The sequence below is a fragment of the Anolis carolinensis genome, chromosome 2 (genome assembly GCF_035594765.1).
Source record: "Anolis carolinensis isolate JA03-04 chromosome 2, rAnoCar3.1.pri, whole genome shotgun sequence".
Lineage (NCBI taxonomy): Eukaryota > Metazoa > Chordata > Lepidosauria > Squamata > Dactyloidae > Anolis > Anolis carolinensis.
Window position 1 is genome coordinate 151,239,536 of NC_085842.1, and position 24,346 is coordinate 151,263,881.

A 24,346-nucleotide genomic window follows, 5' to 3' on the forward strand; every position below is an offset into this window, starting at 1 on the left:
GGTGGGGATAATAGACTCGCTGTGCAACCAGCTTTGACATGAGATCATCTTACCAGTCTCTCTGCTTTTTTGTTCTTTGTTTTGAGGAATACAATGAAAGAAATTGCTTCCAGATTGGAGAGCAGTCAGATTAAACCACGAGGACAAAAATCTTGGTTCTCTGCAGGTAGTTGGAAAGGCAGAATGAATGATGAAGCTGAGTATAGGGTGGATGATGGGGGTAGAGTGAAGCGAAGGGAGAAATGAAAACAGCTCAATCTGATTCCCCCATGGATCCATGCTGAATTTCGTGTGTGTTGCTCAGACCAAAATCCATCCTCTTATAGGATAAAAGGAGCATAAAACACTGTTCAAAGTTTTCCCTCAGGCAATGGAAGCTGTTTGAAGAGCTCAAAATTTATTTTGAAATTAGAGCTGGATTCTGATCTCAATTACTGCATTGAAAATCCAGAAATGCTTTATGGAAACCAGCAGCACTTAACTTCTTCACTATCCTTCCAAAAGATTTCAGAGCTTGGGAAAGTTACTTTTTTTTAAACAGCAGCTCCTAGATTCTCCCTTCATGACCAAGCAGAGGATTTTGAGATTTATAGTCCAAAAAGGATCTCTCTATTATCTGGAAAAATAGAGTAGAGTTAGTATTAATGGTGGCTTCCTTTTAATTATTTTTTCCACTGCCAATAGAACTGGTACTGAGAATTTAATCTAAAAACACGAACAACCAAATTTTAATTCTTCTGAGTACCAACATCTAGGAATGGGCCAATCTGTTTATATCTGGTTTGAATCACGTTCACTTATATTCAAACGTAAATCCATTCTGTCCAACTTCAGCCTGTTACTTTTTAAAAAAACAAGCATGAAAATTTGCATTTATATTTGTGTGCAGTTTTCTCCAACAGATGCAATTTTGCATGTCACATCCCTTAATGTATGCATTTTTATATCCAATTATTGAACTGAAAGATATGTTACAATGTTTGAGCCATGCAGGATCCAAGTCCTGATCTGCATATTAAGGAATTGGGCCAGGTAAACTTCTCTCCCATACTGAACACTATCGTGCTTTATGGTCTCGCATATACTTTGGTCCTAGTTGCCAGTTTTCATATATAGGCACGCCGAAGAAGACAGCTTGGCCATAAACTTCCAGAACTCGGGAGTGAATAGTAGAGCATAGAAGAGAAGAATTGTTTTGAAATAGAAAAAATTGAGTACTGCACATCTAATCCTGTTAGAAACTGTACATAAGGACAGTACTGGCCTCGCCTTGTTTGGAGGTTAGGTGATCATTTTTTGGGAGTACTTTATTTAGTCTTACCAGGCAGGACAATCAACTAGATGGTACTTGTGGTTGGTTCCAAATCTATCCTTTTATAATCTGATCCTAATAATGGTCTACTGCTCATCTACACTACAACCAGGACGAAATCAGTACAGCATGATACACTAGGAAGTCATTGGCTTGTCATGTATGTTTTGGCTTAACTCTAACCGAACCCTTATTTTCCTGTTAAAAATGTGCTTTTGTTCAATCCAGTTGTCTTTTTCTGGAAATAATGAACAGCCCTGAAAACGTCCATAATATTTGAAGAACCTTGTTGGTGCTATTTTTTTCCTTTCTGATAGGGTTTCCTGAATGGTATGACCAGAAAATGAAAAGTAGTGTGTATGTGTGTGTGTGTGTGTATGTGTGTGTGTGTATGTGTGTGTGTGTGTGTGTGTGTGTGTGTGTGTGTATGTGTGTGTGTGTGTGTGTGTGTGTGTGTGTGTGTATATATATTCCCTTGCTATGCAGCCCTGTGATGTCCTGTGTAACTACAGTTTTAGCCTGAACCAAGAATCTGCTAACATTAGATTGTAGAATCAGAGGCTTGACTGTGTTGATATTATTAAGCCTCCGCCATTCTCCTTTTCCTCCATGATCTGAGCATTTGAAATGTTGGACTGAACTTCTATATGGAAGAGGCTTCTGCAAAGCTTTGAGATTCACTTTTAAGAAAAATAAAAATAATGGGATGATGAAGCCATTGATAAGGGAGCAGCATTAGAGTAATGGTCAGGATCCCAGAGTATCATCCCACCACTACTTAGTAACTATAACCAATGCTTCTGCATGCTGTTACATTAATTCTTCTTCAAAGTAGCTTTTTAGGTCCTGATGGCAAACCTTTTCTCTAGTAGCAACACCCCTCCCTGACCAGTGAGAGGAGTTACAGGCTGCGTATCTCTTATCCGGAAATCCAAAATCTGAACTTGTACACATTGGTTGCTGAGATAGTGATGATTCAATGTACATAAACTTTGTTTCAATCACAACATTATTAAAGATATTGTATAAAATTACTACCAGCTATGTGTAAAAGGTGTGCATGAAACAGAAATGAATTCTGTGCTTAGAAGTCCCATCTTTAAGATATCTCATTATGCATATGCAAATACAAATGTTCTAAAAAAATGAAAAAATCAAAATACTCCTGGTCCCATACATTCTGGATGAGGGATATTTAACCTACATTTTGCCATTGGTGCTGGGAAGATGCCATTGCCCGTGTGGTACATTGCAATAATTTAAACACAACCTTTAATTAATATATGTCTTTCATGCTCTACATTCCTGGTTTTATTACTCAAGGGAAAAGAGAGATTTTGTTTTCTCAGGGCATTTCATAGGTTTTGTTGCTATGGGACGCAAAAGAGGAAGCTGGTCCAATGGGTCAAAGACAACATTTGGCATATTGTTGCTCTTGGCCTCTGAGCTGCTCATACAAGCATTGCAGATAGATGGCTTTAGCATCGCTCTTACACAAAGGCTGAGCAAACCAAGTAGAGGTGGCAGTGTTAGCTCCAGGGACCAGGAATGCTTCCAAGGCTCACCAATCATTTGTTATTATTAGCAACATGGACAATATAAACCTGCCATAGGTGAGATCAGATTATCAGTTTATTTCGCTATCAGCTAATATTGGCCAACGGCTAGGACAGAAATGGAACTGATCACTTCCAAAATAGTTTTGGTACTGATAAATCATTCATATCTATCTATCTTCTCTTTTCTATCCTCCATTTATACAGGATAGAAAAGAGAACAGTTTAACTAAATGTCCAGAATTCATTATTTTACCCCTAAATGCTACTTCACTGGCATTCATTTGTAAGGAGAACTTAATGAGAAAGATCACTACTTGCTGTAGGATGTGTGTGCATGTGTGTGTGTGGGGTGAGTTTTGGATATTATATAAGTAACATAGCTAACTGCTCAATCATTTGGGGGCTTTTAAACTGTGTACCTTCCCACCTATGCAGATTAATTACATTGATTTTCTGTTGTTGCAATTTCCTTCTCCACAAGCCACTTAGCTTTTAGATGCAGTTTGCTTTCATTTAATTTAATTCCGGAGTAGAAGAACTTTGGGCATTTAAAGCCTGGATTTTAATACTCAGATTCCAAAGTCCATCTCCTGGATCCAGACACAAAATAGTGTCAAAGAAGCAGGTTCTCTGGAGAGGTTAAAAATGATAAAAGAGTTATTTATGTTGTCTGTAGGAAAAAGCAGCACAAGGAAATGATAGGGCCACTGCATATGGCAAAATGCTAGCTGGGGACAGAGGAAAGGCAGAACTGAACATCTTCCTTGCCTCAGTTTTCTCCCAAAAGGTTAACAGTGCTCAGCTTGGGGAGGATGGAGCAGAGGATGCATAAATGCAGCACAAAATATGTAAAGATGCAGCATATCTGGCTAATCTGATATGTCTCCAGGGCCAGATGATTTCAAGTCTCCAGCCCAGGCCATTAAAAGAACAGACAGAAGTAATTTCAGAACCGCTGACAATCATCTTTGAAAATTCCTGGAGAACAAGAGATGTTCCAGCAGACAACTATTGCCCAGTCAGCCTAACATCAATACCAGAAAAGATTCTGGAGCAGATCGTGAAACAGACCATCTGTAAGCACTTGGAAAGAAATGCCATGCTCACAAAAAAGTCAACACAAATTTCTCAAAAAATTCTCATGCCAGACAAACGTTGTCTCTTTTTTTGATAGAGTTACAAGTTTGGTAGATGTAGGGAATGCTGTGGATATAGCACATCTTGATTTCAGTAAGGAGTTTGACAAGACCTCCTGTGATCTTCTGGCAAACAAACTAGTAAAATGTGGGCTAGTCAATAGGTGGATTTGTAATTGGTTGAATGACTGAACCCAAATGGTACTCACCAATGATTCTTCTTCATCTTGGAAAGAAGTGACTAGTGAGGTGCCACAGGGTTATATCCTGGGCCCAATGTTGTTCAACAACTTTATCAATGACTTGGACAATGGAATAAACAGCATGCTTACAACATTTGCAGATGATACCACTTTGGGAGAGTTACTAATACCGTTGAACACAGAACCTTAACAGCTTAGAGAGGTGGGCCAAAACTAACAAAATGAATTTAAATGGGGAGAAATACACTTTGGCAACAAAAATGTACAGAGTGGGTGACATCTAGCTTTAAAGTAGTACATATGAAATGGATCTAGGAATCTTAGTAGACAGTGTTATGTGGCAGCTAATAAAATCAATGCATCTCTAGGATACATCAATAGGAGTATAGTGTTGAGATCAAGGGGAGTCATAGTACCACTTCATTCTTCTTAGATCAGACCTCACCTGGCCCAGTTCTGGGTACCAAAATTCAAGAAGGGAACGAATCATCAGCACACCACAGGGAAAAGCTGATGGAGGCAGTATCCATCTGGACAGGGGATCAGTCTGAAATGGGGATCCAAATGTTCAGATCACCCCAAAGACTTGGGATAATCCAGAGTTTGAAGCAAATTCTGGAGAATACTTGGTTTTACCTAAAGTAGGACAAATTTGTTTGAAGCCAAAAAAAAAAAAATCCAGGATACTCACTGGAAAGCCATTGTGCATCATGAGACTTGCCAGTGACTAATTTCCTTTTGGGGTTGCATTTTATTTGGAAAACTGCTAATTTGGCTGGCTTCTCTGCTAAGGTTACTCATTCCAGTGAGCTTCAATGTCTCTAGATCACTAACCATGATATTTGTTAGCTTTGTCTATTCTTCACACTGAGTACATTTTGGATAAAGAAATGTTATATGCAAGGTGTACCAAGTATTTTGAGGGGTTTACTAAGTGACTGGGGCCTCTAAAGATGAGAACATGGAATGGCTGATGAGCTTGTATAAGTACAGGTTCCTTGCGCTTTTTGTGAGATCAATGCAGCAGCCAAATTGTACAACAAAATGCCCCCTTTAAGCTCTTGCTATGATGCCCAACAAGTAATTTGTTCGTCTTATTCTGAGGGAATTCAGCAAGTGGCATGGCATCCCTTCCTCCCTGTTTATCATATTTATGTTACATTTACTAGAAACTGGTTCAACTAATTCTCTTCCTGAGCAATCCATTATTTATAGATTTATCAAACCTGTTTTTTATAGCCTTCTAACAGTCTCAACAATCTTGTCTTTTAAAGTGTGTTTACTATTTGGCAAAGTTCCATGTATTTCCAAATGCTGAAGTGCTGAAGTACATTGCTAGTTACCTCTTACAAATCGGTGAGCCAAACCAGGATTTTCTTTTTCAAAAACAAGCTGCCGTTCATTATTAGGAATGTATAAGTAATGCACTTGTCTGCCTACATGTGAGCAACCTAAAGTATCATTTGAGCTACATTACCTTTTAAATTTAAGCAAGAAGCCCAACATTGTCCTGTTGAGATCAGCCTCAAAGGAGAAGTGGGCTTCAACAATTGTATTTACAGGCAAAACAGCACAGTGGGAAGTAGATCAGACTGAGTTATGTACATCTGTCGGGGTGCTTTTGACTGCACTTTTCCTGTATCGCAGGGGGTTGGAATAATAATAATAATAATAATAATAATAATAATAATAATAATAATAATAATGTTAATAATAAGAAGAAGTTTCTTTATATCCCGCCTCCATCTCCCCCGAAGGGGACTCGGGGCGGCTTACAGCAAAATCAGATACAAAACAAAGATAAAATAAAATATGAAACATCAAAGAACAATAATAAAAACCAATAATAATATATACACAGCAGCCAAAAAAACACAACGCGGTATTAAAACATCGAATTAAAAAAATGAGGTTGCAATAGCGGATAAGCAAGGTGCACATTATGAGTTACAAATTTTAAATAGATAAAGTGCAATAGATTCATTTAAGATCACATTGGGTAGAGAGGAGCCCTGAATTAATATCAAGTAATCAGGAAAAGAGTGACTAGTACAAAAGGTCGAGGAGTATGGGGATGGGCAATCTTAGCCAAAGGCCTGGGTGAAAAGCCAGGTTTTCAGGCTCTTCCGAAACGCCATCAAGGTGGGGGGCTTGCCTGATCTTTCTAGGCAATGAGTTCCAGAGCTGGGGGCCACTACAGAGAAGGCCCTCTCTCTTGTCCCCACCAACCGTGCTTGTGACACTGGCGGAAGCGAGAGGAGGGCCTCCCCCGATGACTGAAGAGACCGTACAGGTTCGTAGGGGGAGAGATGATCCCGAAGGTAGATGGGACCCAAACCATTCAGAGCTTTATAGGTAATCACCTGCACTTTGAATTGGGTCTGGTAAATAAACCGGATTAGATGTCCCATGTAGTATCATAGAGTTGAAGAGATCGCAAGGACCATTCAACCCAACCCCATTTTGCCATGCAGGAACAAGCAATCAAAACACTCCCGAGAGATGACCATTCAGCCTCTGCTTATTCCACCGCTGAACAACTCTTACCATCACAAAGGCTTTCCTAATGTTTAGGTGACCAGAGAAGATTCATATGTAAGAGTAAAGATCTTCAAACAATCTGGATCTGAACCATATAGGATTATGTAGGTCATAACCAGCATTTTGAATCATGCCCAGAAATGGAGAGCTGCACGATTTCTCTAGCCAATCCCAATTAATAATTTCAGGTAGCTAAATTTAAAATGAATTGGCCCACTATTCAAAGCTATTTTCAATAAGTTCAACAATAGGAACAGAAAAGCGAATCATGCCCTTCCCTGAGTGATATCCCAAATGGAATCTGTAAATGGGGCTATGAAGAGTCAGAGGGGGTTCTTTGTCTACCTCATCCATTATGGAAGCCACTGCCGTAAGAGGTAAAAGGGGGTTATGGGCAGACTTCCTTCCTTTCCATACTTGTTCCTTACTCTCATTACAGATTGTTACCCCAGAAACTGAGAGAAAGGGCTTCGTCCTATTATTTTTTTAATATAGTTCTGCTCAGGACATGGGAATATAATACTGGACACTTACTGGAAAGTGGTATTTATATCTCTCATCTCTCTCCCTCTCTCTAATCTACATCTGCCTACCATATTTGTCAATGTCTGTATGTGTGTTTGCTCTGTTGTTGGTAGTGTTTCCCCCTCCCAAATTGTTCCCAGTCAGTCAAGAGGAAAGAATCAGCATATACAGAGAAGTTAGGACTTTGATAGTCAAAGTGGCAAACTAGCCACAGTATTGATAAGTACAATAGGGAAAGAAAGAAAGAAAGAAAGAAAGAAAGAAAGGAAGGAAGGAAGGAAGGAAGGAAGGAAGGAAGGAAGGAAGGAAGGAAGGAAGGAAGGAAGGAAGGAAGGAAGGAAGGAGAGAGGGTGGGTGGGTGGGAGGTTGGGAGGGAGGCAGGAAGGAATTTTCTCAAGTTAACCTAGCCATATCAATCGATGCCGTCAAAGGATTTGGACAGTGTTGACCTGTAATTGCTTGGCGCAATCAGTGATGTGCCTTTCCCAGGTGCAGATGTGTTGTCTTTAGTCTCCCACGGATAGTGGGCTTGCTGCTGCCTTTTTCTCGGCAATTTTCTTTTTTCTGCCCTCTGATGTTCAGAGGGTCATCTTTCTTGGCTACATGCTGGGGACTGGCAAAGTGAAAACTCGAAAGAGCTGATTGCATTGTGAAGATTAAGAGAGGTGAATTCGGACAGGGTGTGCATCACCTACTGACCATCTCAATCCCTCTCAACGTTTCAGCATCTTCTGCGCAGTTAAATTGCCCAAGAACAAAGAAAAGTCAGCGCGGTGGCATTTAATATACTCTATTCTACATGCTACATGTTGCCAACAGGAATCAATAGATCAACATCGCTTGAAGCATAAAAGTGAGGCAGGCAGGGGAAAAAGTGCATCAACAAAGCTCAGGCCTTGCCAGATAATGGACAAGTCATTTTTTTTTAACAGAAAGGGAGGAGAGAAGACAAAAACCTACATTTTATCAAATGCTCAGTTCTCACCAGCAGATTACAGCTACTGAAAGGAAAGTAGGACAACAGCAGTTGTCTGTTAAATGCTGCCTATTAAGGACTTTCCGTTTGCAGTGTTTTGTGAACTTTCAGGTCTATCCACTATTAGATAGATTTATTAGACCCGATACACACGGGAAGTAATTTTGAATCTCCCCACATGGTGGCTGTCTCTATGCAACATTACCACATGAACTGGATGGTTTTCTCCACAAGATTGCAAACATGCTTAAAATGGTTTATATGCATGTGGATGAAGGTGGTGGTGGTGGTGGGGAAGGAGATGTGAAGAAAATAAATCTTACTGTGATAGTTTCCACTTTTGTTCAGGCCTGCAATTAACTAGATTAGCAAAATTTAGATTTAAAATCATGGTCATGGTTCAGGCAAACTGAGGCAAACACAAATAATTACCTTAGCAGATACCTGGACAAGTAGAATAAATGATTTTTGGGAATGATTTGTGGCTATTGTGTGCCTTCAGACTTATGGCAACCTGAATACAACTCTTTCATAGTGTTTTCTTGGCAAGATTTGTTCAGTGTGACTTTGCCTTTGCTAAGAGAGTGTGACTTGCCCAATGCCATTCAGTGGGTTTCTATGGCTGAGTGGGGAGTCAATCCTTGTTTCCAGAGTCATAGTCGAATGGTCAAATAAATGCACTGTACTGGCCACAAATGCTTTGTTGTTGTTAACTACCACCAGGTTAGCTTCATCTTATGGAAAATTTATGATTTCAGTGACCTCTGTCATCAACAGACCTTTTAATTTCTTGCAAACCCAGGCCTGTGGCTTCCTGGATTAAGTCCACCCATCTGTTATATGGTCTTGTTCTTTTCCTAGGTTACCAAGCATTATTGTCTTTCCATCTTTCATAACCAAACACAGAAATGCAAAATAAGATACAGTAATTCTGACATTAGTGTTTACTTATGTATCTTTACACTTTAGGATCTTATCTAGTCCTCTCATTGCTATCCTTCTAGGTCCTGATCATCTTCTGATTTCTTGACTGAAGTTTCCATCCTGATTTATGACTAAGCCAAGTGATGGAACTATTTCAATATCTTCATCATCTACTTTAAAGCTATGTAAATCATCAGTTGGCAATACAGTAGAGTCCCGGTTAACCGACCCTGGTTAACTGAGCCTCTGTATTATCCGAGGCACCGTTGGGGGTGCCCCTCCCTCTCCCTCTCCTTCTCTTGAGCAAAGGGAGCTCGAGAGGAGGAGGGGGAGAGGGAGGAAGAAGCACCCCTGAAGCGCCCTGTGATCGGCGTGGGCTCAGCCCAGAGAAGCACCCCACGATTGCCGCAGCAGTGCTCTCATGGGGTGCTTCCCTGGGCTGAGCCCTCGCCCTTTGGGAAGCACCCCACGAGCACTGCTAGGCAGCAGCACTCATGGGGTGCTTCCCAAGGGGCGAGGGCTTGCCGAGGGCTTCCTGAGAATAGAGTCCTTTCACTTCCTGTTGTTTCACCCTTGATCTTAACTATCAGTCATTTGTAAATTGGATGTTTGTAACTAGAAGCCCCTGGTGGCACAGTGTGTTAAAGTGCTGAGCTGCTGAACTTGCTGAACCAAAAGGTCCCAGGTTCAAATCCTGGGAGCGGAATGAGCGCCCGCTGTTAACCCCAGCTCCTGCCAACCTAGCAGTTCAAAAACATGCAAATGTGAGTAGATCAATAGGTACCGCTCCGGCGGGAAGGTAACGGTGCTCCATGCAGTCATGCCGGCCACATGACCTTGGAGATGTCTATGGACAACGCTGGCTCTTTGGCATAGAAATGGAGATGAGCACCAACCCCCAGAGTCGGTCACGGCTGGACTTAACATCAGTGGAAAACCTTTACCTTACCTAACTCGGGGACTGCCTATATACTTCTGTCCCCATGTCTCTGTTTCTATGCTTTTTAAAAATCAAGTCTGATTTTTTGGCAGTTCATGCTCATTGAGGAGTTCAGTCACATCAGATGCTGAATCTAGAAGAAAAAGCTATTCTTTGAATTTGTTCAACCAGGGAAATATCATTGTCCAGTCAGGGAAATGGATCAATTTCACACTTCTGCTTCACAGCTCAGGCTTCTGCGATGCACATCTGTTCAGCAAATCTATCCTGATAAATATCTCCAGTGTTCTCTAATAAGACACAGCAGGAGGGAACACAAGGTGCAAGGTGCCTCTGTGCAGAGACACAAACCTATGATAATAACACGGCACGTCTCCTCAGCCAAGACACAAGGGCACCTGGCTGCACACCTCTATGTCAGAACAAAAGGCCATGGACATCACGATCCACCAGAAGATTCACCTGTATAAAATGTATAAATAGAGTCCTTTTCTGTATTCCAGCAACAACAGCATGTTGAAAACAAGTTGTCCTCTTTAAAGCATGCCTGTGAAATCCAAACTCCTCCGTATATTTTATCCTGAGCTTTGTACCAGACTGTAACAGGAACCTGTATGATGTATTATGACTGGGAAGGTGGACTGACATTTTGTTTCTTTGTGTGTGCATTAATTCATGTGCCCAAGAGAGATGATGACAATTTCCAAGATATTTTAATTTGAAAGATTCAGGCAGTGAATAGATCTTAAATATGTTGACTACTTATCTATGTGTGGTGCCAAAATACATGTGCAAGACCTCATCATAAATAAAAGCAGGGGTATCTCAAGGCAAAATATACAGGAATATTAGAATAGTTAGAGTCATACACTATGTTTGGGGAGATGAACTTCTCCCTCCCACCCTCCCTTCCCCCCTCCCTCCCTCCATCCTTTCCTCCCTCTATGTATATATACAGGCAGCCCCTAGGTATGTGTCTGTGTATCTATATATCTTTGGATAGCATAGGGAAGGGTTAACACCTCTGTAGTGTTTGCAAAATTTGGCTTGTTGTGGAAACAAGGACTGGTGAGAAAGCTTCAGTGGAAACACCTTTTCCCATAATAACTCTTTTGGAAGTAAATTTCCCTTCCTAGAGGTAGATTTCTCTCTCTTCCTGTTATCTCACCCATGTTCTTAACTAGGAGTTGTTTGAAAGTTGGATATTTACAGCTTGAAGACTGCCTGTATGTGTGTGTGTGTGTGTGTGTGTGTGATCTTTGTGAGAACACTGTGTATCTTTCATAGTGATGAGGATAAAATTTCAAACTGTGGAGTATTAAAAGATGAACTTACATCCTTAACAGCATAATGGAGGACATTGCTCCATTGTTATGGGATACTAAGATTCAACTGCTAGTCTACTTGGCTTCAGTACTTAGAAATGGGAAGGGGCACCATCTTTCTTAGATAGCAAAACATCTCAGTAAATCCATGCAAATAGTGATTTTATAGAATATCTGTCCTACTGTTAGCCAGACCTCCTTGGTTTTTCTTTTCTTTCTTGTTCCTTTCAAAGCAAAACAGCAAAAAAAGATCTTTGTATATGTACAGGCAATGAGTCTGGCCAGGTGTGATTCCCCATTCAGCCATGGAAGCCCACTGGGTAATCTTGGGTGAGTCATACACTCTCCATCCTAGAAAACTCTGTAATAGGGTCACCTTAGTGACTTAAGTCAGAAAACAACTTGAAGACACACAACAACAACAACAACAACAACAACAACAACAACAACAACAACAGCAACAACAACAACAGTTATGTGAACAGGGTACCATTGTATCTCACTCTATACTGAACTGTCCTTTCTGAAGCATTGTATGTAGAAAATTATTAGCTGATTTTTTAAAAAAGTCTGTTTCAGTTCTATTCCCGTCAAGCCAAGTTTCTTCTGCGTGGCATGTTTGCATTCAGAATATCCACATTTATGGCTCTTACTGCCACATTTTAAAAAAGATATATTCAAGCAGACATTTCTGCAGAAAAAAAATGGAGTGATCTAATGTATGCACATTTTTTATCATTATGCCATTTGATGTATTGCTCTGATATATGTTTAGATCTGTTTTGTTGTGGAATTAATTTAGACTTCAGTTTGTCCTAGCTTCAGCTTCAGCAATAAATTTGGGGAAGAGAGTGAGAATCGTATATGAGGTATTACTCTGGAGACAGGGGTGATGGCAATAGCCGGGGTACCTCTATTGAGGGAGGAGGGTGTGTGTGGGGTGGGATAGGGTAGGGAAGACACAAAATGTGGACATTGCCTCAAGTAAGAATGCTGCCTCCAAATGAACCATTCTCCAAAATAGTAGCATGGAAGTAATCTAAACCTTCAGTTGAGTATTTACAAATACACTTTAGATATTCCAAAAAGAGGGGCAAGCAAAGTCTCCAAGGGAATGCAAACACAGAAAATAGAAAAGTTCTAGTTATGGACAATTGTCAAAATTTCACTCTCTGCAATGCTAAAAATTTGTAGGTGGAAGGAAATGTTCATACGGGGGCAGAATTCCTATTTAGGACTTTTTGCTCCTGTTACTACAACTCTGAACATATTCAAACACATATTTGTTGATGTGTTTGGGTGAGAATGAAAAAGGACCTTGCAGCACCTTTGAGACTCTTTATGCAACCGAAAGTTTACTTCCTCAAGTGAAGTGAAGGGCCTAGAAAACGACCTTTATAGCTAAGAATGGGCAGGTAGTATGTGTCAATAGCAATAGAGATACAAAACTTGTGGGTATGGTGACGAGGTGACAAGTTCAGTTTTAACATTGGCCATTGGTGAACAAAGGCAGGAAGAAAGCTGTTGCCTAAGGTGGATAACTGTGTGAACCCTGGAGGAAGTTATTGAGCCTGGCAACTCAAGTTGTGTTGCTGATGAAATAATTAGTTGTTCATTTCCCCATTAGACTGCCCCATTTCAGGAGCCTCCTCAAGTCAGAATAAAAGACTTGTGTGTAGAGAGTAAAAAAGTTATATTATTCCTCATGAGGATGAAAAATTTAATACATTATATTTGAAGTTAGAGTTCCAGTTGAAGTTTTAGAGGCTCTGGCTCTAAAGATCAGTTTTTCTGAAAGTATCAGAGTGTGACATTGCAGCATTTTGTTTTCTGTCTCAGATGTTAATGCTCTTGGAGAAGACTAGGATTTGGGAGGCATATACTCATTAATGTTAGTGGTGGTTGTCCTAACTTTAATAGATATAACAGCAAGGAGCGATCTTCACTATTGATTATCTTCTTGATTTGAACTTAGCATAGTGGCTGTATAATACGGGGCTTAAAGTGGTTGTATTGGCTGTTGATACACATCTGGTCTGAATTGTGGTGACATTCAAAGCCCTAAATGTCCTGGGACCTTGATATTTAAAGGAATCCATCGCCCCATATATGCCTGCCCAATAGATTTAGGTGTGTTGGAGGGGCCTTTCTTTGTGTCTCATTGGTTGGGCCAACACACCGTGGGATGAGGTGGGAGAGGGCTTTCTCTGTGTGGCACCATGGTTATGCAAAAGTCCTGCCCCCAAGAGGCTGTCAATGTTGGTACCAGTCTGGCGCCAAGTAAAACAATGAATTTTTTTTTACTAAAGCCTTTGGGTCCAAACTGGTTTTACATACACTTACACACCCCCCCCCCCCCCAGTTTTAAATTGCTTGAAGTGTTCTGTCTGATTGTAAACTGCTTTTTTGTGAAAATTTTCAGTCAAGTTGTTTTCATTGTATGTTTCAAAGACATCATTAATGGCAGGATGAGATAAAATCATTTTAACAAATATAAATGAATTACACTTCTGTCTGCTAAGACCTTATGATTTTCAGAGGTTTGGGCCAAGATGTATATGGGAGAAATTCTTGATTCAAGACCAAAAGGCAAAAGAGGAAAGTCAGAATGAAGGGCTTGCTTGTTAGTATGAATGGACAGCTATTGTTCTTCACCTAGCTGTGCATATGAGCACCCCAATCCCACCCCTAATACAAGAGAGACATTGTTTGGCCCCCATGTGAGTTATAGTTTCCCAAGGATGGAGGTCCAAATGAATGACAATGGCCACTGTCTGTACAGCCTCCCTCGAGCCTCCCAGTACCAGCAGCAACCCCAACTCCAAAACCCCCGGACCGCCACACATGTGCACACACTCTTGTCTCAGCTTGAGCCAATCTGCAGCAACAAATCTCTGGAGCTTCACTGAATATTGCTTCATGGCCTCTCTCTCTCAACTGAGTTGCAATCCAAACAGCTACAATATCTCAAGTACCTCCATTTCCATACCCTCAGCTACAAAGTACCTTCCTATATTTCTTTTTATTTTTCTCTTTTTCCTATCAGGAGGGAAGGAGGGAGTTTCAAAACATAGAAATATTAATGCATGAACACCATTGTGTATAAAAATGCCTGATTATGATTATGCTTGCACACTTGTATCCTGAACACCCATTGCTCTACAAGTGCCCCATCTGTGCAGATTGAATAAAGTCTCTGTCATTTACCTTCAACCTGGTAAGATCCTTGATTCTCGATCTGGAACATCCGTGGTTAGTGAAGCTTGCCAGGCATCCCTCGATTTCAGCGGGGCTTAGAAAAACCTCAAATTTCCGCCATGCCCACATCACAAAATGCAGAGACTTATCCTGTGAAACAAGGATACATTGTTCTCTCCCAGAGTGATAAAGGCTTTGAATTGGCATTGGAAATCACTGAGGAGAGTTGACTAGGTTGTTCGCTGGACAGCTCTGAGAAAAGAAAGGATGAATTTTTTGGATTGAAGAAGATGGTATTATCACAAGTGGTTAGTTTGTATTCTCAGAATCACCACGCTTGTAAGAGAGAGACAAGGAATGTGAATTTCACATACTGGATTAGAATTTGGAGAACAGTGCCTCATATTCTTAATATTTACTTATTTTTAAACACTTTTTATATTGTTAGTTATTATAATGGACTTTTCAGACAAAATGTGTATGTGAGGGGTGCTAACAGTCAGAATGTAAATGTCTTCAGTATATGTGTGTGTGGGTGCGTGCGTGTGTGCACGCACCCACACATTAGACAGAGGAGAAGATAAGCTTATGGAAATATAATAATAATAATAATAATAATAATAATAATAATAATAATAACAATAACTTTATTTTTATACCCCGCCCCATCTCCCCGAAGGGACTCGGGCGGCTTATTACAATCTATTATTAGATTGTATTTTTAAAAAAAATTCTGACAATAAGTCTTGCACTTTTAGACACTTCTTCTTAAGATCCCATCTAGTGTGAATGGATGGATTGTGCTTTGTTTTAATAGCTTGATGCTCCAGAACTTACTGGTCAAGAGTATAAGTCAGTGGTTCTCAACCTGTGAGTCCCCAGGTGTTTTGGCCTACAAGTCCCAGAAATCCCAGCCAATTTACTAGCTGTTAGGATTTCTGGGGGGTTGAAGGCCAAAACATCTGAGGACCCACAAGTAGAGAATCACAGATATAAGGGGACCCATAACTGTTGTGTGTACATTTGGTTTTAGTGAATGTTGCAGGAATAAAAAAACAGAGCCAGTGTTGATAGCGGTAAAGGTGGGGGAGGGGGAAGAGGAAGCCGAGTCCTTCGTATTCATTGGAGTTAGTAGTGAATTAAAAAAATCCTAAAGAACATCTATCTAGGAATATTCAGTTCCTCCAGCATGACTTTATGGTCAACATTTGCCAGAAATTGACCATAGAATGTACTGGAGGACCTAGAAATTCCTAGAGAAATATTCTCAGTTCTCCAGCTGGACTCTATGGTCAACGTCTAGCAGAAGTTGACCATAGAGTCACACTGGAGGACCTTGAATTTACTAGGCAGAGCAACTAGCCACATCCATAATAAGCAAATCTGTAAAAGCCAAGACATCAGTCCAGTGTATTCTGCTGAAATCTGGACTTGGTGCCCTTTGGATGCCTGAGATGTAAAGTCATTGAAACAAACGCCATTTACTAAGTGATCATCAGCAAAAACACTTATTAAATTCAGGAGGGAGCAAGAGAGGAAGATTAAGAGAGCTTTCCTTTAATTGCATTTCATTAGTGTGCTTGAGTTGCAACGACTCTTCAGAGTCTGGCTCATTTTCCCTCTGGAGAATGCTGCTTTGAGCCGGGGGATGGGATTTCTCTTTTGAAACCCAAAGGCTAACTGGGAAGTCAACTGCATGTGACAGCAAGCATGTGATTCTGGTGTTGAGGAGTTGGCTTGCACAGTTGTTAGATGCATGCAAAGGAGTATGTACACATATAGTGTAGCTAGGAGCATGGCATGCATGTTTTTAATCCTATTGAGATGTATATAGTGAATATGAACTGTGGCTGAGATGGTGATGCCTTTGCTCTATGATGTACACATACTTTGTTTTATGCTCAAATTTTTTTAAAAAAATATTGTGTACAAAATGATCTTCAAGCTATGTACATAAGGTATATTTGTGTTTATTTTTAGGTCCAATCTTCAATGTGTGTGTGTGTGTGTGTGTGTGTGTGTGTGTGTGTGTGTGTGAGAGAGAGAGAGAGAGAGAGAGAGAGAGAGAGAGAGAGAGAGAGAGAGAGATTATGTATATGCAAGTATTACAAAATCTGTAATAAGAAATATTCCTGGTCCCAAGCATTTCAGATAAAGGATGCTCTACCTTTACAGCTGTGTTTGCATTTGAGCTCTCCTGCCTCCCCTGCTTCAGAACAAATTGAGCATGTATGGCTCCCTCTCACCTTTCTCTCTTGCCTATGAGCAGAACAAGGGCCGTTTCCACTAAGCAAAGCAAGGACCATGCTTCTTCAGCCTGGAGCCCTTGCGGTAATGCTCACGGTTGCCCTACCTGCGGCACAGCTGAGAAATTGAACAGCTTTATCTTTGTTAGCACCTGATAGGCTAAAGTAGGATCAAAACGCTTTATGCTGTGTTTTCGCTGCTGATTGCTACACCGAATGGCACAATATCACACTTCATTGTCCTTCAGGCTCTGCTCAGAATGAGCTGTGGAGTCAGAGCAGTTCCCTGTTCCCTTCATCGGCTCAGTATTACATTTACCTTTGACTAATAGCCCAGGTTGGGCTTGAATGGATTGCCATCTCTTGAGCTATTCATCTTCAGAGACACCTACCTTTATATGTATTGGCTGTGTAAACAAATGCCTGTCTTAACAACTGACCTTCACAAAAAGAGACAGATGTCTCCAAGGCCCCAGGAGCTGCTGGGATCACAAATCTGAGAGAGTTCAGGCTGGTTCATGAAACGCAAAAGTCTCCGGTAATCATGGGACACAGGAAAGAGCAGATGCGCTTCCCCCTCACCACACAGTTTTTCATACTATTCAATACTTCACAGATGAAACCAAGACACGTGTGACCAAGCAATGTTAGAGGCTGGTCAGAACAGCAAAATATATTTATAGGAAAAAAAAGAGAAAGCTAGAAGAGGCTGTAGCAGGGCAAGACTCCAACCCCACTTTTTCTTTCCTCCCTGCTCGGCTAATTATGCATATACTGTTTTTGAAGCAACTGAAGTAACTTAAGGGCAAAGGAAGAAAGCGAGATGTGGATTGAGAAATTGGGACATTTAAAAAGCAGCTGAAAAGGTGGGGCGATAGAAAAGTAATTTTGGATGTTCCTGTCAAACTGAGATCCTTGGAGAGTCTGTTTTCTAGATGCAGGGGGAGCAACAGAGATTAGAGAGTAGAGGATCCCAGAGGTCCTGCTGCCCAAAAGGCTTGTGGTGTGTGGAGTGCTATGATGCACTGTGCCCAGTTTGGGAGTGAGAAAGGGCAAAGGGAAATGAAGGAAAGCAGAATGAATTTATCCATTATTGGCTGAAAGACATAAAACACAAATTTGGGCAGGGGAATTATGAATGCTTTTAGTGATAGATTGTATAGGCTGAGTATCCTTTAACTGAAATGTTTGGGATCAGAAGTGTTTTGGATTTCAGGATTTGTTTGTATATACATAACATCATGAAATTTCTTTGAGATGAGACCCATGACTAAACATGAAATTTATTTATGTATCATATATATACCTTAAACAGATAGCCAGGAGTGTTTATTCACTATGTTCAATGGGACTCCCTCCCTCCAATGTTAGTGTGCATAAGACTGCAGCATTAAAAATGGGACCAAGATAAACACTATAGGCTAAACCTAAATGTAATGTTTGCATGTAATGCATACCCCTTTTCAAAGGCAGATAGCACCAGCTGTGTGTATGTGTGGGTGCGTATGATGAGTGTCAGGATCACAGCAGGCAGGGAGGAAAGAATCTGAGCCATCTGTCTGCCTTCATGAGCCTGAGAAGAATCCCTCTTCCAAGTGCACTCTTTGCATTAAAAGAAAATCCCCTTTACAGTTTGGATTGAAGTGCTTCCTTCATTGTATAACAGGGATGTGGAGAATTAGGAGTGCATGTGTACTGTAAAATTAATGCAGTTTGACACCACTTTCACTGCCATGGCTCAGTGCCATTAAAAATCCTGGGCATCATTGTTTTACAAGGTCTTTAGCCTTCAATGTCAAAGAGTGCTGGGACCTCATCAAATGACAACTCAAAAGGATTCCATAGCATTGAGCCATGTTAGTTAAAGTGGTGCCAAACTGCATACATTCTGGTGTAAAGGCATTCATACAATGCCTCCAGTGCTTCTATTTGAGAGATTTGATCACAATTGCTAAAGCCCCTGCTTTGCCAGCAAAAACTCCTGGACCATCTATAGCAAAAGTGCACAGCCCTGTAAAACATTTTTCCTTTTAATCTTACACCAGTTAGAAGCATGGCGACAATGACTGGCAAAAAGTAGAGAAAAAAGAACAGGAAGTAATAAAAAATGGTGGAACCTGCAACCTTCCCTTGGAATCATGTTCCTTACTCTAAGTACTGACACAGAAAATGGCAATGTCCTATAGGAGCCAAAAGTGCTTTAGCACCAAATTATTAGACAGTACAGTCCCTATCATCATCTCATTCCTATTTGCATGCTTAGCAACCAACAAGCTCACACAATGGAAAAGGACAAAGACTGCTACGCTTAGCAGGTTTGAAGAGAAAAGGTCAAGAATGAATGTGGGCATGCCACATGAACAACAAGGAGAACACTCCGCTCCATAAATATTCCTATCGCTTTTCTGTGAAGCTGATTACACCCTTAACCCTGGCACTTGGCTAAATTAGTTTATATTTCTTGATCTGCTTATTGAACTTTCCTCCAAAGAGTGTTAAATCCAAAGAACAGCCTTTCTCTGTTTGTAATTTATTGCATTTATACCATTTAGTACCTGTTTTCGATTATAAAAATAATTCCAAAGCAGGGTGCTATGCTAATAAAACAAAATGAATTAATGCATTCCATTGATGAAACAGTAAAATAGGGGATAGCTTATAGAGAGTTAAATTGCTTCAGAGGCATGAATTTAACAAAGAAAAGGTAAACAAACAATTCTAATATCAGGTCACTTGTTGCTAACTGTACAGGAAGGAGAGAAATTTGGAGCTACATGCCTGCACTGGAATGGCTGAATTGCTGCCTATCACATTATGGCAAATAATTCACCCCCAAGAAGGCATTTCCAGTAGATTATGGGGGAGAAGGTGGTCCACCAGTCATCAAGGTCCCAAACTGTAGAAAGCTTACAAACTGATACAAGGACCTTAACCTTAGCTGGTGCATTGCTTTCACTACTGATGCTATTTTTTTTTGCAGGATTCTATTCTTAGTAGCCTTCTCACAGTGTTTTACACTGAGTGCAACTTCCAAACTTATCTGAACTTTGTTTATGTTTGTGTGTCTTCAAATCTCCTGTCATCTTATGGTAGATCCATGAGTTCACAGGGTATCTATCAATATCGATCTGTCCTGGGCTATTTTCATGGCCCTCTCCCATCTTTTAGCAGGTATTGTTCATGGGATCAGGTGTTAGCCTTTCTGATGTTTGTTGACATAAATATTGAAAGCCGAGATAGTTTACAAGAACATTGGGTCAAAGACGGTGGTGACCCAGAAAAAACATCTAAGTAATTTCAGCTTTTGCTGCCACTGTTTCAATCTGCAGCTTGAAACACCAAACAAAAATGGAGTCAGATGTGTTGCAGCTTTGCAAGGGAATATTATGATAATTTCTCTCCTTTATGCATAATTTTCAGATTAAGTTACATGGACGCTTCAGTAGCAAGAGGCAGGGTGCAGCAAATGTCATTTACACTTGATTATTATTTTTAAACCCTCATCAAAATAAGCTTGCCTAATTAGGGCAATTACACCACAGTGTTATGCAGGGGGAAAAATGATTCTGATTTAAAAATCAGATGCTCCATAAATAAGAAACCCTTTCCATTTGGGATTATACCACAAGAGAGCTACTTAATATAGAGCCGTAGGATGCAGAGAGAATGAGACAGGAACAAATTGTTGAAGGGTTGCCCTGTGAAAATTGAAGCCTCTTTAATAGCTCAAAGCAACAAGAGAGACAGGACTTGTGATGCTAAGAGTCCACTTCATGTTCTCCTGATAGATGTAGAATAATAGAAACTGGAGAAATTCTTGTCCAAGTTTTATATAGAACTGGAATTGTAACTGTACACCACCTGATATTGTTAGACTACAATCCCTAATTTCCCTCACCATTGGCTATGCTGGCCAGGGCTACTGGGAATTACAATCGTAATTCCCAAACACAGTTTAGGATTTGAGTTTATTGTCTACACACCAGCTACTTGTCATCAGGCAGCCATTAGGACTCTGATAGAACTCTAGTATTTCAGAATAGGAATGCTTGAGGAATTCCTGTGCCCCAGATTTTGGTGTGAGGTGACATGGATCTGTGCCTTCTGGGCCAATGTGCTGAGATATCTATATCTGGGGAAATCGTGAATAATGAAATTCTTATTTGTCTGAAAATGTTAGCAATTGTTTTATGCTAACTGCAAATTTGTAGATACCTGTTTCTTACTTTTCCACATTCTTCTTCATTGTTTTAGCCTGCAACCATTTTCTCCTCCTCCTCCTCCTCCTCCTCCTCTATTTTACTATGTACTTTATTATGAATGAGCATTTTAAGTGAAGCTACTTTTATATGTATTGCAAAGAATATAAAGTGTATGTGTTTGGGATTGGCTATAGTTCAGTTTCTGCCTTGAAAATTCTTCATAGAGCTGGTAATATCCTTCATATTTCCCTACAGAAAATAGGGTCATAAATGCTCCTCCTTGAAAAGCAACCATTCCTCCCACTGTTCAGTGTCCTTTGGCAGAATAGGATTACTACATCATCACACAATATCCTTTGCAGACATCATAGCCTCTTTTCAACATGCACAATAACAGCTGCACACTAACTTCCTCAAGTGGAAGGTAGGGTAAAGGTTTCCCCTGACGTTAAGTCCAGTCGTGACCAACTCTGGGGGTTGGTGCTCATCTCCATTTCTAAGCCGAAGAGCCGCCGTTGTCCATAGACACCTCCAAGGTCATGTGGCCGGCATGACTGCACGGAGCGCCGTTCCTCAAGTGGAAGTGACCTCTAAAATAAAAACAGATTTTTTTTTTAAAAAAAACTCTTAAACTTGAAAAAACTAGCACTTTTAAAATTTAAAAGCATCTTTTAGTCCACTTTGTTTAGCACTATAATTGATATTGTTAATAATGTGACTTTCTGTTCAAATGTGAACATAAATGTAGTGGATTTGGGACAGATGACAATATGCAGAAATTACATAGGTTGGAAATGGGTTTATTTGTCCATCTCTGTTTTGGATTAAAACTGCTGTAATAAAACCATATTCTGCTTAGACTACTTTTCAGCATTTTCCTAGTTCCCCAAAGAATCTTAAAAGGTTCATCTATCTTTAATAATTGTGATGAAGAGCAGATTTCCGTAAGAGCAGCTTTTTGTGAAGTGAAATGCACAAGAAGTGGAAAAGGGGAGAAATCACCAAAGAAGAATTCAAACGTATAGCCAACACCTGTAGGGAAAAGGTTCGCAAGGCTAAAGCGCAAAATGAGCTCAGGCTTGCCAGGGACATAAAAAACAACAAAAAAGGTTTTTTTGCTTACGTTGGTAGAAAAAGGAAAAAAAAGGAGGCGATAGGGCCACTGCAAGGAGAAGATGGGGTGATGGTGATAGGGGATAGGGAAAAGGCAGAACTGCTTAATGCCTTCTTTGCCTCGGTCTTCTCACAAAAAGAAAGCCATCTTCAACCTCAGCAACATGGAATGGACGAAGGATTGGGGGAAATCCAACCCCAAATAGGGAAACAAGTTGTCCAGGAACACCTGGCCACTCTAAACGAATTCAAGTCACCAGGGCCAGATCAGCTACATCCAAGAGTATTGAAGGAACTAGCGGAGGTTATTTCAGAAGCACTGGCAATCATCTTCGAGAGTTCTTGGAGAACAGGAGAAGTCCCAGCAGATTGGAGGAGGGTGAATGTGGTCCCTATCTTCAAGAAGGGAAAAAAGAACGACCCAAACAATTACCGTCCGGTCAGCCTCACATCAATATCAGGCAAGATTCTGGAAAAGATCATTAAGGAAGTGGTCTGCAAACACTTAGAAACAAATGCGGTCATTGCTAATAGTCAACACGGATTTACCAAAAACAAGTCATGCCAGACTTATCTGATCTCTTTTTTCAATAGAGTTACGAGTTGGGTCGATACAGGGAATACTGTGGATGTAGCCTACCTGGATTTCAGTAAGGCCTTCGACAAAGTCCCCCACGACCTTCTGGCAAACAAACTAGTAAAATGTGGGCTAGACAAAACTACGGTTAGGTGGATCCGTAATTGGCTAAGTGAACGAACCCAAAGGGTGCTCACCAATGCGTCGTCTTCATCATGGAAAGAAGTGACAAGTGGAGTGCCGCAGGGCTCCGTCCTGGGCCCGGTTCTGTTCAACATCTTTATTAACGACTTAGACGAAGGGTTAGAAGGCACGATCATCAAGTTTGCAGACGACACAAAACTGGGAGGGATAGCTAACACTCCAGAAGACAGGAGCAGAATTCAAAACGATCTTGACAGACTAGAGAGATGGGCCGAAACCAACAAAATGAAGTTCAACAGGGACAAATGCAAGATACTTCACTTCGGCAGAAAAAATGGAAATCAAAGATACAGAATGGGGGACGCCTGGCTTGACAGCAGTGTGTGCGAAAAAGACCTTGGAGTCCTCGTGGACAACAAGTTAAACATGAGCCTACAATGTGATGCGGCAGCTAAAAAAGCCAATGGGATTTTGGCCTGCATCAATAGGGGAATAGCGTCTAGATCCAGGGAGGTCATGCTCCCCCTCTATTCTGCCTTGGTCAGACCACACCTGGAATACTGTGTCCAATTTTGGGCACCGCAGTTGAAGGGAGATGTTGACAAGCTGGAAAGCGTCCAGAGGAGGGCGACTAAAATGATTAAGGGTCTGGAGAACAAGCCCTATGAGGAGAGGCTTAAAGAGCTGGGCATGTTTAGCCTGCAGAAGAGAAGGCTGAGAGGAGACATGATAGCCATGTACAAATACGTGAGGAGAAGTCATAGGGAGGAGGGAGCAAGCTTGTTTTCTGCTGCCCTGCAGACTAGGACATGGAACAATGGCTTCAAACTACAGGAAAGGAGATTCCACCTGAACATCAGGAAGAACTTCCTCACAGTGAGGGCTGTTCGGCAGTCGAACTCTCTCCCCCAGACTGTGGTGGAGGCTCCTTCTTTGGAAGCTTTTAAGCAGAGGCTGGATGGCCATCTGTCGGGGGTGCTTTGAATGCGATTTCCTGCTTCTTAGCGGGGGGTTGGACTAGATGGCCCATGAGGTCTCTTCCAACTCTACTATTCTATGATTCTATGATTCTATGAACTGGTTGGTGTCCTACTGGAATTCCTACATACCCATTTGCTATCATCCTGCGTAGTCCTTTTTTGGCTGAAGTGCAATGGGCTATTTACCTGCCTTTGAGCTCTGGTAGAAAATCTTCCATATCTGAGAGCTTTCAAGACCAGGAGAGGCTGATGATGCATCTTCTTAGGAGAAGAAGGAGGATGGTGAGAGGAGTAGCATTACTACTACGCTTTGCAGCATTTTAATTTTTGTATACTTTTTTCATGTTTTTTTCATGTTTTTATCATGTTTTAATTGTTTTGTTTTTATAGTATATTTGTTGCTGGCCCTCGTGGCAGAATGTAAGCCGCTCTGAGTCCCCTCGGG